Source organism: Saccopteryx bilineata, chromosome 5 (genome assembly GCF_036850765.1).
Source record: "Saccopteryx bilineata isolate mSacBil1 chromosome 5, mSacBil1_pri_phased_curated, whole genome shotgun sequence".
In the NCBI taxonomy this organism is placed as follows: domain Eukaryota; kingdom Metazoa; phylum Chordata; class Mammalia; order Chiroptera; family Emballonuridae; genus Saccopteryx; species Saccopteryx bilineata.
The window spans coordinates 108,814,521-108,829,315 of record NC_089494.1 but is presented as its reverse complement, the minus strand read 5'-3'; positions in this window follow the sequence as shown (position 1 = coordinate 108,829,315).

The window sequence follows — 14,795 nt, the reverse complement described above, 5'->3', positions numbered from 1 at the left end:
CAAAACCACATTCCTCACAAAGCAACATGTGACTTCCTCTTTCCCAACAGGGCCCTTGCCTCTCATTGTACATTAGTTTTCTGTTGCTGATAATTCCATAACAAATTGTTGTAAACTTAGTAGCTTAAAACTACACAACTTTATTCTCTTACAGTTTCTGTGGTCAGAAGTCTAGCTAAAGGTTATCTAAGTTCTCTGCCCACAGTCTCACAAACTGTAACCAAGGTGTTAGCTGGGGCTGTAATCCACCTGAGATCCTCTTCTAAGTTCACTGCTTGTTGGTGAAGTTCAATTTCTTTTAGCAAGATGCCCATGGTCCTTCTCTCAGCTGGGGACTGCTTTTAGTTCTAAGAGGTCACCTTCAGGTTCTGCCATGTGGCTCTGACTCATTGTCTGTTTGATTTCTCCCATGGTAGTAGTAGAATAGGAGAGTCTGAGGCTTCATCTCCTCCCCAACTAGGCTTACCTGATTATGTCAGGCTTGCCCAGGATTCTCTCTCTTTGATTAACTCCAAGGCAACTGATTAATAATTTAATTGCAGGAATGATATCCCATTATATTCTCTGGTGTCATCCAGCTCTCAAGGGATGAAGAATCCATACCATGAGGCAGAAATCTTGAGGCCATCTTGGAATTCTGCTTACCACCTACAGGTACCACTGTGACTCCAACCTCACAGATGTGAAGCACAGTCACACAGCTTGTAAGGGGCAGAGCTGGAGTAGAATTTCAGGCATTTTGATTTTAAAACCAGGGTTCTTGCCCAATGTATTAAACCACCTTTATAATCTCAATCTGCTTTTAACATTGTCTTTATCCCTATTTCTACCTGAAAAATTATATTTTTGCCATCTGTCAAAGTTCAACATAATTTTCATGTCCTTCATGAAGTCTTTTTGATTAATCTAGGACACACTAGGTATCAAGATCTAATGTTTTGTGTTTATGCTAAAAACTATATTGGCTGCCTCCCATAACTAACCAATGGCTGTCAAACTTTGCCTAAAAATATTTTTACAACCAGGAAAATTAGAATTATAATTTCTAATTATAGAAATTATAAAAAACAAAACAAAACCTGATATGCCCTTAGATCAAGAGAAAAACTATATCAGAAAAAGTGAAGTGTCTTTTGGGAATGAGACCAGCAGATTGTAGCATCAATGTGACCAAAAACTAAATCTCTCCAGGAAACTTGGTCCAAGAGGAGTCTCATTTTGTGATACAGGAGTTCTCAAACGTGAGTACATCATATCAGAATCATCTGAAGGCTTGTAAAAATACAGATTGCTTCAGCCTGTCCCCATAGTTTCTGTTCAGTAGATGTAGAGTGGGGTCCAAGAATTTGCATTCCTCACAGTTCCCAAGTGACCACATTGAGAAGCACTATTCTGGAGGGAAGACCAATGGAAAGAAGTATAGGATAACTCATTTAAATTAAAAATTTGGAGGAATCATTGTTTAGCAGGTGGCCATTTATCCAGCCCCCACTGCACTTCTGGAAGGGGCACCTCTTTCATTGGTGGTCAGTGAGAGGACCACTGTATTTGGCAGCCCTCCAATGGTCTGAGGGACAGTGAACTGGCCCCCTGTGTAAAAAGTTTGGAGACCCCTGGAAAGCATTATCACTCTCCAGCAATGGCCAGGACCTTTCCAAGACTAGAAACAAGTAGATATTGCAGGACAGTTCATAAAGGAATTGTAAAAATGATTGCTGCATAAGCAATTCATGAAGCCAGGATTGATCTGAGGCAATTGGTAGGGCAGAAGGAGGGGGACAGAGTTTTGCAGGACACAGCCAACAGAAAGACAAACCTAGCTGCTGATACAAATAAGCTTGATATTACCTGGAAGAGTGTTAAATTTTACCAACGAGAATTAGAAATTGGAGCTAGGAAACAGACCTGCATCATTCTAAAAAGGATTATGTGTCATAACTGAAAGGTAGTTAGAAATGAAAAGTTGAAGTAGAAGGGAGGAAAGCAAGGCATTTCAGGATGATAATTCGCAAATGCTGGATATCCATAAAGTGGCTCTAGTGCACAAGTCTGGTCAAATCTTTCCATATGAGGAGCATGGGTAGAAGAGAGAAAAGCATAGTGAAGAGAAATCACAAAACATATCAGACTTGTATTAGAATTGCTTCTCAAATAGGTCACCAAGGGATAGCTTTTTTACAACTCCAGATTTAAGAGCCCCACTGAGTTGACTAGTTAGTGAGAAGAAAACAGGAAGCTTTGATTCCAAGGCATTTTCAGGTTTGGAATCTACTCACCCTGAAGATCTCTGTCAACATTAATGCTTGGCCACTGTCCCTAAAGTTGTTTAATGCAGAACACTTCTACTTCTCTTGAAAGAAACAAAAAAAATTTTTTTTTTGTATTTTTCTGAAGTGAGAAGAAAGGAGGCAGAGACACAAACTCCCACATGCACCTGACCAGGATCTACCTGGAATGCCCACCAGGGGGTGATGATCTGCCCATCTGGGCCATTGCTCCATTGCAACTTGAGCCATTCTAGCACTTGAGGTGAGGCCATGGAGCCATCCTCAGCGCCCGGGCCAAATTTACTTCAATGGAGCCTTGTCTGTAGGAGGGGAAGAGAGAGAGAGAGAGAGAGAGAGAGAGAGAGAGAGAGAGAGTGAGAGACAGAGAGAAAGGATAGGGACAAGGGTGGAGAGGCAGATAGGTTCCTCTCCTGTGTTTCCTGGTCAAGAATCTAACTCGGGACTTCCACACGCCATGCTGATGCTCCACTACTGAGCCAACTGGCTAGGGCTCAAACAAATTTATTTTCATAGGTAGGCTGCTGAATGAACCAAATGCTTCTACTTTTACCTTTTTTCTACATTGAGCTATAATGAAAGTTTTATTTTTATTAAAAACACTTCTGCTTTTAAAATAAACAATTGGGTAATAGTGAAAGGGGGGATCAGCCTTTGAAGACAAACAGACCAAGGTTTGAATCCCAGTATCACCACTTGTCTCACAGCAACCTTGGGTGAGTTGCTTAATCTTTCTTCTTTCTGAGTCTTGCTTTCCTTATCAGTTTATGGTGGAAATGCTGCCAGGCTTGCATGGAGATGATTAAGAATAATTTGAGGTTGCTGTTGTATTCCTAGTCCTTAGCTCTTGGCCATTGCTCACAAAACATTTGCTGAATGAACTAATAACATATATGTAAACAGTCTAGTACAGCACCTGCTTAGTAAAATGGAATTCATGTTATTATTGCTGCCAGCTTATTATTATTATTATTACTATTATTATTATTAATTTGCATCATGCTCAAATTTTGGCAGGAAAAAAAATACATGAGAAATTTAAAGTGAACTAAAACCTCCCTCACATCACCTCATAAATGCTCTGTCAGCCAGCTTAGGGTTTACACACACACACACACACACACACACACACACACACACACACACACACACGACAGTCAACTCTTGATTTAATTAAAATAGTTTCCTTTCCATTAGACAAGCTGCCTGAACTGCATAACTTTTTTCTTCTGGAGAAATATGTATCTCCCTTCTAATTCAGCAGTTGCCTCACTCTTTGTCAGGGAAACCCCTTATCTTATCATGTTCAAAACAATTCTAATTAATTTATTTAAGCCCCTTATCTTATCTCCGGAAGGACTCTGGTTACCACATCTCTTTTTCTCAGTGCTGAGCAGTCAGTATGGTGGTGTATGTGCAGGAGCATAGAGTAACCTCTTAACCCTTTGCTGCCCCATGGTTTCCACTTGACAGCCATGAGTTCAGAACTCTCTACCTGGCTGTCAGGACCCACCAGGCTGGGCCTCGCTTGACCTAGCGTTTCCTTTCAGCTTGTGTGGAGACTCCTCAGCTCTTCCAATGGATGATGAACTCCTTGTTAGTGACAGCTAAGCCTTAAAACTGTTAACATCTTATAAAGCCAGTAGCCACGGCCACCATCACAGCCGCCTGGCCCATGCAGGTTCTCATTTGATTCGGACAGACAGTAATGAAACAACAGAGACAAGAACTGGTGGAACATTAGCTTTAATCCTAGCTTGCACCCAGTGGGTAAGAAATACACACAGTGGAAAAACACTTCCCTTTCCATTCAGGGCTCCCAAAGCCGCTGACTTATCCTAGTTTTCTAGAATCAAAGGTTCCTAGCTCACCAACCTTATTCACCTCTGTTCCCCATCTCCTTCTCTCTGCACAAACTGGCTTCTCCTTCAGCATTGCACCATCTTGGCTGCTTCTCCTTTTCTCCACGTGGCCTTTCTCTACTCTCCTCCTTAATGCTAATCTCAGGAACCGAGAGAGAGCAAGCTCCAGGTCTGCCCCATTTTATAGTGTAGAAATCAAAACTTTTAATCCAATATACAAACAAGAAAGTCTCTGATAGAAAGTCACTTATCTGAGGCATAATGGGATTCCTCATGAGAATGCACCAGCCCACATCATGAAATGAGTCAAGGGTGTGGGGAAAAGCTTAGTCTTAAAACTAAGCCTTAGGCTATAAGGACCCTGCCTGCTTACAGCCTGTCCTCCACACCCAATGCAAACTATAAGCAAGCAAACATATATGCCATATTTACAAATTTATTTGACCAACACATCTTTTTCACTCAGCAGTGCCTTGATTGCATAGGAAATGTTCCTGTTGGATGAATGAAACTGGATTTTTAATCTTGTATATTTAAAAAATTGTTGTTATTACTTTTTATTTATAATAAATAGAAGTTATGGCCAAGAAGCAACTTCCCATTTTTGTAACAATTTCCAATTGTCTACTATTTTTTCAAGATCATCTGCAACTTCTGATTGAGTTTTTTTTCTTTTTTACAGAGACAGAGAGAGAGTCAGAGAGAGGTATAGATAGGGACAGACAGACAGGAATGGAGAGAGATGAGAAGCATCAATCATCAGTTTTTCGTTGTGACACCTTAGTTGTTCATTGATTGATTTCTCATATATGCCTTGACCACGGGCCTTCAGCAGACCGAGTAACCCCTTGCGTGAGCCAGCAACCTTGGGTCCAAGCTGGTGAGCTTTTGCTCAAACCAGATGAGCCTGCGCTCAAGCTGGCGATCTAGGGGTCTCAAACCTGGGTCTTTCTGCATCCCAGTCCAATGCTCTATCCACTGTGCCACCGCCTGGTCAGGCTGATTAAGTTTAAAATGTGAATGTTTTAAGTTCTCTTGGCCAGGTACTTAAACCTGTCCTGAGTTCTACTCTGAAGGCCCTTTATTTCTCCCCTGCAGGTATTTTGCTAATGACATCTTTAACTTATGCTCTTGCAGAATATGCTGATCATTTTAATAAATTTTTTTAATTTAATGTTTATTTTATTGATTTTAGAGAGTGAGGAAGGGAGAGAGCATGAGAGAGACATAAATGTTGATCTGTTCCTGTGTGTGCCCTGACCAGAAGTCAAAATAGCAACCTTTGTACTTCAGGACCATGTGCTAACCAACCAGCTTCTCTGGCCAGAGCAGAATAGTCTGATTTTATAGCTTATCTTCAGCCACAACTGATTCATTGGATAAATTTCAACATCTTTTCATCCAGAGGGTGTTTTCTTTGTTTTAGTTTTTGGTATTCTTTAGTAAAGACCACTGGCTTTGGGATTGGATTTCAGTTTGAATCCTGAATCTGTCATTTAGCAATTGTATGGCTGTGGACTACCATATTTTCCCATGTATAACACATACCTTTGTTCAAAAAATTGGGGGTCTAAAAACTGGGTGCGTCTTATACAGTGGTTATAGCATTTTCAAATGCCATAGGTGGAACTGAGGACAAGGCAATATATGAAGACAGTGATTTGTCATCAGACACAGACGAGGACAAGCTAATGGGTGGGAATTTTGACAGTGATGAGGAGTTGTATGAATTTTATGATGAATAAAACTTGAGTTCAATAACTTTATGTAATACATTTTTTTTCAAATATCGGGCCCCAAAATTAAGGGGTGTCTTATACATGGGAACATCTTATACATGGGGAAATACGGTACTTATTGCAGTTTTAAAAGTCCTATTTTCTCATTTATAATGTTTTAAAAACCTGCTCATATATAATAATTGTAAGGATTAAATGAGAAAATGATGATAAGGTCTTAACTCAACGGGCAGCCCACAGTTAGTGCTTAATAAACAGTATCCATGATTACTATTAAGGAGGAGAGTGTGGACTTTATTCATTCATTCATCCATTTATCCAGCTTTTATAGTGTACATATTATAACAAAACTATTTTGCTAGGCACTATGGGAAAGTAAAACCAAAACAATTGATACACAGTTCTTGCTTTTACTAAATGAACATGTGTGCCCTGGCTGGGTAGCTCAGTTAGAGCATCGTCCTGATAACACCAGGATTATGGTTTGATCACCCATCAAGGCACATACAAGAACTAACCAATGAATGCTTGGCAACAAATCAATATTTTTCTCTCTCTTGTTCTCTCTCTCTCTTTCTAAAAAAAATTATCAATAAATAAAAATTTAAAAAATAAATGAACTTGTATGTGTGCATGCAGGATTTTTTGTTGATGTTGTTTTACTATATACTTAACTATGCAAGCCATGGTGATATAATTATAAGTTAATGGCAGTATCCACGCTTTTTTAATGTTAATCACACAACCAACAGTCTTTATTACATATTCTCAATACCTGTTACTCTGAGGAACTCAGTAGCACTGTACACAAAGGGGTCCTTACCAGAAGTCCCTATGAGGCTATAAATACATATGTGCCAAAGGACTGTATATAATTCGAGTATTGAGGTATATAACATTATGGACTACAGATCAGTGGCTTCCAGCCTATTCTCATCCAGGACATACCCAAGGAACTGTAACTTACAGGGACATACTCTTTGGTTAAGCATGGTTGTGCCAACATCTACGCCATTTCTATTAACCTCACTCAATAAGACTAAATGAGTTAATGCATTGTTAAGATAGGATATCTTTGAACTGAATCTTTTAGTTCTTAAGTCAACTAAAAATTTCAGCACTTTCACTGTTATCAGATACAAATGATTTGGCTGAAATGGAGAAGCAGAGTCAGAAAAGGGTCATAAACTACAGTGTGTCCATAAAGTCATGGTGCACTTTTGACCGGTCACAGGAAAGCAACAAAAGATGATAGAAATGTGAAATCTGCACCAAATAAAAGGAAAACCCTCCCAGTTTCTGTAGGATGATGTGGCAGCATGTGCGCATGCATAGACTATGACGTAACACCGTGTATACAGTGGAGCAGCCCACAGCCATGCCAGTCGAGATGTGGACGGTACAAAGAAAAGTTCAGTGTGTTCTGTGGCTCACTAAATTCAAATCCATGACCAAAGTGCAACGTGAATATCGGCACATTTATAACGAAGCACCACCACATAGCAATAACATTACTCGATGGGATAAGCAGTTGAAGGAAACCGACAGTTTTGTGGAGAAACCCCGTTCTGGTAGGTCATCAGTCAGTGACGAGCCCTAAAAAATCTGCGTGACCCATATCAAACTGCATTGAATAGGTATGAAACTGGGAGAGTTTTCCTTTTATTTGGTGCAGATTTCATATTTCTATCGTCTTTTATTGCTTTCCTGTGACCGGTCAAAAGTGCACCATGACTTTATGGACACACTGTATAATACCTGCAGGGAGTGAGGTAGGCTGAATCTGAGAACCCACAGGAAGCCATGTAGAAAAGCCTTGGGGTGCAGGCTCACAAACACCTCCTAAACGGGACTGTAATGTAACTTATTAAATTACATACGTGTCCTTAAAACTTATAAATTTAACATTGATCATGCCTTCTCTCTTTTAGGAAAAAAGTAATTCTAAGTACAGATGTTGTCACACTCCTCTCTCTCACCCTGTGGACCTCTTGGCATGCAGCAGCATGGGGATCACTGTCTGGACTCTGGCTGTAGGGGTTTGAAGGTCATGGGACCTAAAGAAGTGAAAAGTAAGTCTTCCTTATTCTCTCACCCCTGACACTCAGGTTCTTAGGTTGCCTTTCCAAGGTGGCCACTATACATAGGTTTTTTAATACTTTGTGTACTTTTCACTACTTATTAATTTATTCAAAAGAAATTAATAGCATAGTAGCACGAGGCCCTGCCTTGGGTGCTTAGGAATAAATGCAATAAACAAAACAGACAAATATGGCTGCCCTCATGGGACTTTACATTTTGTTGGTGGAGAGGACACAAAAACAACTAGTGAATATCTTTAAATGTCATGTACTGCCTGACCTGTGGTGGTGCAGTGGATAAAGTACCCACCCGGAATGCTGAGTTCGCTAGGTCCAAGCCCCGAGGCCACCAGCTCTGAGTATGGGTTTATCAGCACGGGGTTGCTGACTTGAGCAGGGAATTATCCACAGGATCCCAGTTCTCCAGCTCAAGCCTAAAGGTCACTGACATGAAAAGCCCAAGGATGCTGACTTGAGCAAGGGGCCACCTGGTCCAGGCACCTATGGGAAGCTCAATGTACAACTAAAAAGTGAAAACAGGCCCTGGCCGGTTGGTTCAGTGGTAGAGCATCGGCCTGGCATGCAGGAGTCCCGGGTTCTATTCCCAGCCAGGGCACACAGGAGAAGCACCCATCTGTTTCTCCACCCCTCCCCTTCTCCTTCCTCTCTGCCTCTCTCTTCCCCTCTGGCAGCCAAGGCTCCATTGGAGCAAAGTTGGCCTGGGGGCTGGGGATGGCTCCATGGCCTCTGCCTCAGGCGCTAGAATGGCTCTGGTTGCAACAGAGCGACACCTCAGATGGGCAGAGCATCGCCCCCTGGTGGGCATGCCGGGTGTATCCTGGTCGGGCACATGCAGGAGTCTGTCTGACTGCCTCCCGGTTTCCAACTTCAGAAAAGTACAAAAAAAAAAAAAAGTGAAAGCAGCTACAAGTTGATGCTTCTCACCCTCTCTCCCTCTTTCTCCCATTTTGTCACTCCCTCACTCTCACTGTCTCAAAAAAATAAAAATGTCAAGTGCTGATAAGTCCTATGAAGAAAAATAAATCAGGGTAAGGTGATAGACAATGATAGGTAGGTAGTATGGGGAGGGAGGGTACGGTGACGTTGACTAGGAAAGGTGTCTGGAAGAAAATGACATTTGCACAGGGATGTGAGTGAGAGGCCAGGCTCACACATATCTGGGGAAAGCTCTCTAGGCAGAGGCCCAGGGGCTGCAGAGACCCTGAGGTGAAAAGGGTCAGGCATGAGGTCAGACCCAGATCACATGAGGCTATGGAGCCCTGCTGAGGAGTCTGGGTTTAGTCCAGGCGGTGGCGCAGTGGATAGAGCATTGGACTTGGATACAGAAGACCCAGGTTCGAGATCCCAAGGTTGCCAGCTTGAGAGTGGGCTCATCTGGTTTGAGTAAGGCTCACCAGCTTGGACCCAAGGTTGCTGGCTCGAGCAAGGGGTTACTCAGTCTGCTGTAGCCCCACAGTCAAGGCACTTATGAGAAAGCAATCAATGAACAACTAAGGTGTTGCAACAAAAAACTGATGATTGATGCTTCTCAGCTCTCTCTGTTCCTGTCTGTCTGTCTTTATCTATCCCTCTCTCTCTCTCTCTGTCTCTGTAAAAAACAAACAAAACAAAACAAAAGAAAACACCACTTAATAGGGGAGTAATTAAATTTTTTAAATTGGATATTTTCAGGTTGATGTGTGAACACTAGATTGAAGGGTGAAAGCAGGGAGACCAGGGAAGTAAGTTTAGCTGGTAAGAGGTAATGCGTTCCTGTGGGTGAGAATGTTGTGGGGGTGACATGGCGACATATGTTCGGAATTGGAATTTATCTTGAAGGTAGACTCAGCAGAGCTTGCTGATTATTCGATTTGTATACAAGTGTGTGTTTATATTTCCCACTCCTTCCATTTTTAAAACACAAACAATAATTTACAAAGTATTCTGCATTTTGCTTTTTATTACTTGATATTAAACAGAGATTACTGCATATTAGTCTGGATTAAAGATGCGGATAACTTTTCCTTATTTTTTCTTGTTTTTTAATTTGTTTTTAAGTTAACATGCACATACTCTGAGCCAAGTTTTCCTTCAAGACTTATTGTGAAACAAAACAGGGCCTTGTGCCTCACTCATTTCCTGCTTCGGAGGCCCCAGTGTTAGTTATCTGATTTTTTTGGTATTTGTCTTTAGTTTTCTAGATAACATTCTTGTATTGTTACCTTTTGACTTTCTAGTCTCATTTTCCATTCAGCAGAGGAGTGAAAGTACCACTCAGCTCTCTTTCATCCTTCCTGCCATTGGACTGACTCTTCTGTCCCCATTTTTTCCCTTTCATAGACTAATTAAAATTTTGGTTAGTTCAGTATTCAGTGTTAACTGGCTGATTTACAACTAAGTAAACACTAATTACCACTAAATTTGTTGCAAACTATGTTTATTCAAATTGCTAAACAATGTTCTGTTATCCTCAGAGTTAATAATTGACTATTTTTTCTTTTGCTTAGTTATCTTTATATTTATCATGAATTCAACACAAAAATCTGACAATTGTCTAAATCATCTCTGAACAAGTTCAGATTCATGAGGTGCATGTTACCAATTTCATCTTCCGAAAGAATTTTCTCCTGGAATTTTCTGATGAGCTCTGTGATAACAAAATGGCCAACAACAAGTCCCTTTCCTTTGTCATGGTCCCTCACTCTGTAACTGAATGTACTTTCCACTTTGTTTCTGAGTTTGACCACATGATATGCTTTGTACAATGAAATGTTAGCAAATATGACGCAGTAGCAGCTTGAAAAGTCCTTGTGCTTTGGGCTCTTGGAGCCCTGCTGCCATGTGTAGAGCAAGGCTCACCTGCTGAGTGAGCAGAGACACAGCCAGTCACCCCCAGAGCCCCAGCCAACACCAAGCACCTGTCAGACCTATGTGAGGCTGTCTGGAACCAATCATCCCCAGCTGAACTGCCAACTGATTACGGATGCATGAGTGAGGCTAGCTAAATCATCTGGAACCATCCAACAAAATTGAGATCAATATGTGGGTATTTTAAACCACTGCTTTTTGGGTTGATTTGTTATGCAGCACAGCAGGTGGTTTTGTTTGCCCTGGTGTAAAAGTAGCATCCTGGGACTCTCTTCACCATCATTCTGAAGCTGTCATTTGTTTTTTCCAATATTGGGTCTTCTGTTTTTTCCTATATTTTTCTCTTGCTTCCTTTCCTCCAGTAACTTCCCAAGAAAAGGTATATGAGAAATAAATTGTTTAAGAACTTGCATGCTTTTTTATTTTTTTAATTTATTTTTTGTCTTTTTTCCTTACAGAGTCAGAGAGAGGGATAGACAGGGACAGACAGACAGGAACAAAGAGAGATGAGAAGCATCAATCATCAGTTTTTCGTTGCGACACCTCAGTTGTTCATTGATTGCTTTCTCATATGTGCCTTGACCGTGGGCTTTCAGCAGACCGAGTAACCCCTTGCTTGAGCCAGCGACCTTGGGTCCAAGCTGGTGAGCTTTTGCTCAAACCAGATGAGCCCGCGCTTAAGCTGGCAACCTCGGGGTCTGGAACCTGGGTCCTTCCACATCCCAGTCTGATGTCTATTCACTGTGTCACCACCTGGTCAGGCTCTTGCATGCTTTTTTAAAAAAACATCCTGACTACATATTGTAATCCTTTAATTTAGGGTTCTCACATTAATTATTAATAACAAGAAAAATAATCTATTTTAAACATTAAAACAGAAAAAAATGGAAGTCAAACCCCAAACTCTGGCTAAGTGAACATTTTGGCTTCTTAAGAGGGTGCACTTTGGAACTGTTATCATGGTACTGTTGGAGAAGCCCAATGACAGTGTAGACTAAAACGGACATTTCACACACTAATGATCACCAGCCTCCTTTAGACTTTGCAACCCCTCCCCAAAAAGGCATTCCTTAGGCATGTTTTTTTCATTTTATTTTTTAATTATAGTTGACATTCAATATTACTTTATATTATTTTCAGGTGTACAGCATAGTGGTCAGACAATTATATAATTTACAAAGTGATCCCCCCAATAATTCAGGTACTCGCCTGGCACCATACATAGTTATTAAAATTTTATTAGCCATATTCCCCATGCTGTGATTTACATCCCATGACTAATATGTAATTACCAATTTGTACTTCTTAATTTCTTCACTTCTTCACCCAGCCCCCTCAAACCCTATTTTCTCTGCAACCATAAATTTATTCTCTCTAAATGAGTCTGTTTCTCTTTTGTTAGTTCATTTATTTTGTTTATTCCACATAAAAGTGAACTCATAAGGTATTTGTCTTTTCTGTGTCTGACTTATTTCACTTAGCATATCTTCTAATTCCATTCATGTTGTTGCAAATGATAAAATTTTATACTTTTTATGGCTAAGTAATATTCTATTGTACACATGTACTACCTCTTCTTTATCCGCTAGTCTGTTGATGAACACTTGGATTGCTTCTGTATCTTGGCTATTGTAAATAACACTGCAATGAACATAAGAGTGCATGTATCTTTTTGAATTAGTGTTTTGGGTTTCTTCGGATATATACCTAAATGTGAAATTGCTGGGTCATAAGGCAGTTCCATTTTTAATTTTTTGAGGAAACTCCATACTGTTTTCCTCAGCTGCTGCACCAGTCTGCATTCCCACTAACAGTGCGTGTGCTTTCCCTTTTCTCCATGTCCTCGCCAGCACTTGTTTATTGACATTGATAACAGCCATTCTAACAGGCATAAGGTGATATCTCATTGTGGTTTTAATTTGCATTTCTCTAATAACTAGTGACATTGTGCATGTCTACTAGGCATCTGTATGTCTTCTTTGGAGAAGTATCTACTCAGGTCCTCTGCCCATTTTTTAAATTGGATTGTTTGGGGTTTTTTGGTGTTGAGTTGTATGAGTTCTTAATAAATTTTGAATATTAACCCCTTATCAAATATACCATTGACAAATATGTTCTCTCATTCAGTAGGTGGTCTTTTTGTTTTGTTAATGGATTTCTTTGTTGTGCAAAAAATATTTAGTTTGATGTAGACCCATTTGGTTTTTTGTTTATTTTTGCCTGAGGAGATATAGCATAAAAAATCACAAAATAAATAAGTTAAAAACCAAGTTTTTATGGCCATTCATTACCATGACTACTGAACAATTGTCTTTATCTGGGTTTGGGGGAAACATAGTGATAGAATGAATAGAAATGAAAAAAAAATAAATCTAATCAAGCAGTAGAGAAAACTAAGAACTAATCTGATTTACAGACTATCCAAAGACTTAGAACAGGGGTCCCAAATGACGGTCAGGTCCGCGGCCGCATGCGGCCCCCTGAGGCCATTTATCCGACCCCCGCAGCACTTCTGGAAGGGGCACCTCTTTCATTGGTGGTCAATGAGAGGAGCATAGTTCTCATTGAAATACTCATCAGTTTGTTGATTTAAATTTACTTGTTGTTTATTTTAAATATTGTATTTGTTCCCGTTTTGTTTTTTTACTTTAAAATAAGATATGTGCAGTGTGCATAGGGATTTGTTCATAGTTTTTTTTATAGTCTGGCCCTCCAATAGTCTGAGGGACAGTGAACTGGCCCCGTGTGTAAAAAGCTTGGGGACCCCTGACTTAGAACCTAATGGCAGCAATACTTTGTGGAAGTAATGGTAAAAGAAGTATGAATTCTGACGATCTCTTATCCAACTCTCTTCATTCACTGTTTCAGCCTTAAACTTCACTTGTCATGTTAGTGGGGTCCCAAGAAGGTGAAAGACGTAGAAGCACATGTTACATCTATCTTTAAACAGAATTTTTCATTTTCTATTTATATGAATGTGTCAATGGCTTCATAGTTAAATCTAGCTTATAATTTATGTGTGATACCTCTAAAACTGACTTATGAAAGATGGCTCCAATTACAATAATCTTAAAGTATGGTTTCCTTCTTGACAATATAGAACAGAAAAAGAAGTCTGGCACTAACTCATTGTAAGAGGAACACATAATTGTAAGTCAAGATTAATATGCCCGACAATATTCTTTCCGTGCATTTCTGTGTCAACAGATTGCATAATAATCTTAATAAAAAAATTACCAAGCCTGTGCAAACTTGTGGGAGAGGTGTAAGTCATGCACAATCTTACACTAAAATCTGCCAAGGTAGTGCATGCTATGGAATTCATAGTTTCAGTCTTCATTCCCATAATAGCTCAAAACTGGAAACATATGTGCTCATGAATCTTTGTCAAGTTAATCACTTTTCTCTATTGTACCAAAAGCTTAATGCAGACTTCTTAACAACTTGTCACTGGAGTGATCTGCTTACTAATCATATGATAAATCACACACAAGGTAAGTTAATGGTGTTCTATTAATTGTAGTCATTATTCTCAGAGCTCAGCTTTCTAATCCAGAACCAAGCTGAATAACAACACACTGCCAGACAGAAACAAGCAGAGAAGGACATAAAGTACATAAGCACATATAGGTGTTTTATGTCCCTCTGAAATGGCTCTTTATTTTCTGCCTAAAACCATGAAAGGTTTCCCCTCCTTAAGAAAATCTTCCCATGGCTCTGGTTGGTTGGCTCAGTGGTAGAGCATTGACCTGGTGTGTGGATGTCCTGAGTTTGATTCCTGGTCAGGGCACACAGGAGAAGTGACCATCTGTTTCTCTACCCCTCCTGCTTCTCTCTCTCTCTCTCTCTCTTTCTCTCTCTCTCTCTTTCTCTCTCTCTCTCTCTCTCTCTCTCTCTCTCTCTCTCTTCTCCTTCTGCAGTCATAGCTCAATTGGTTCAAGTTCATTGGCCCTGGGCACT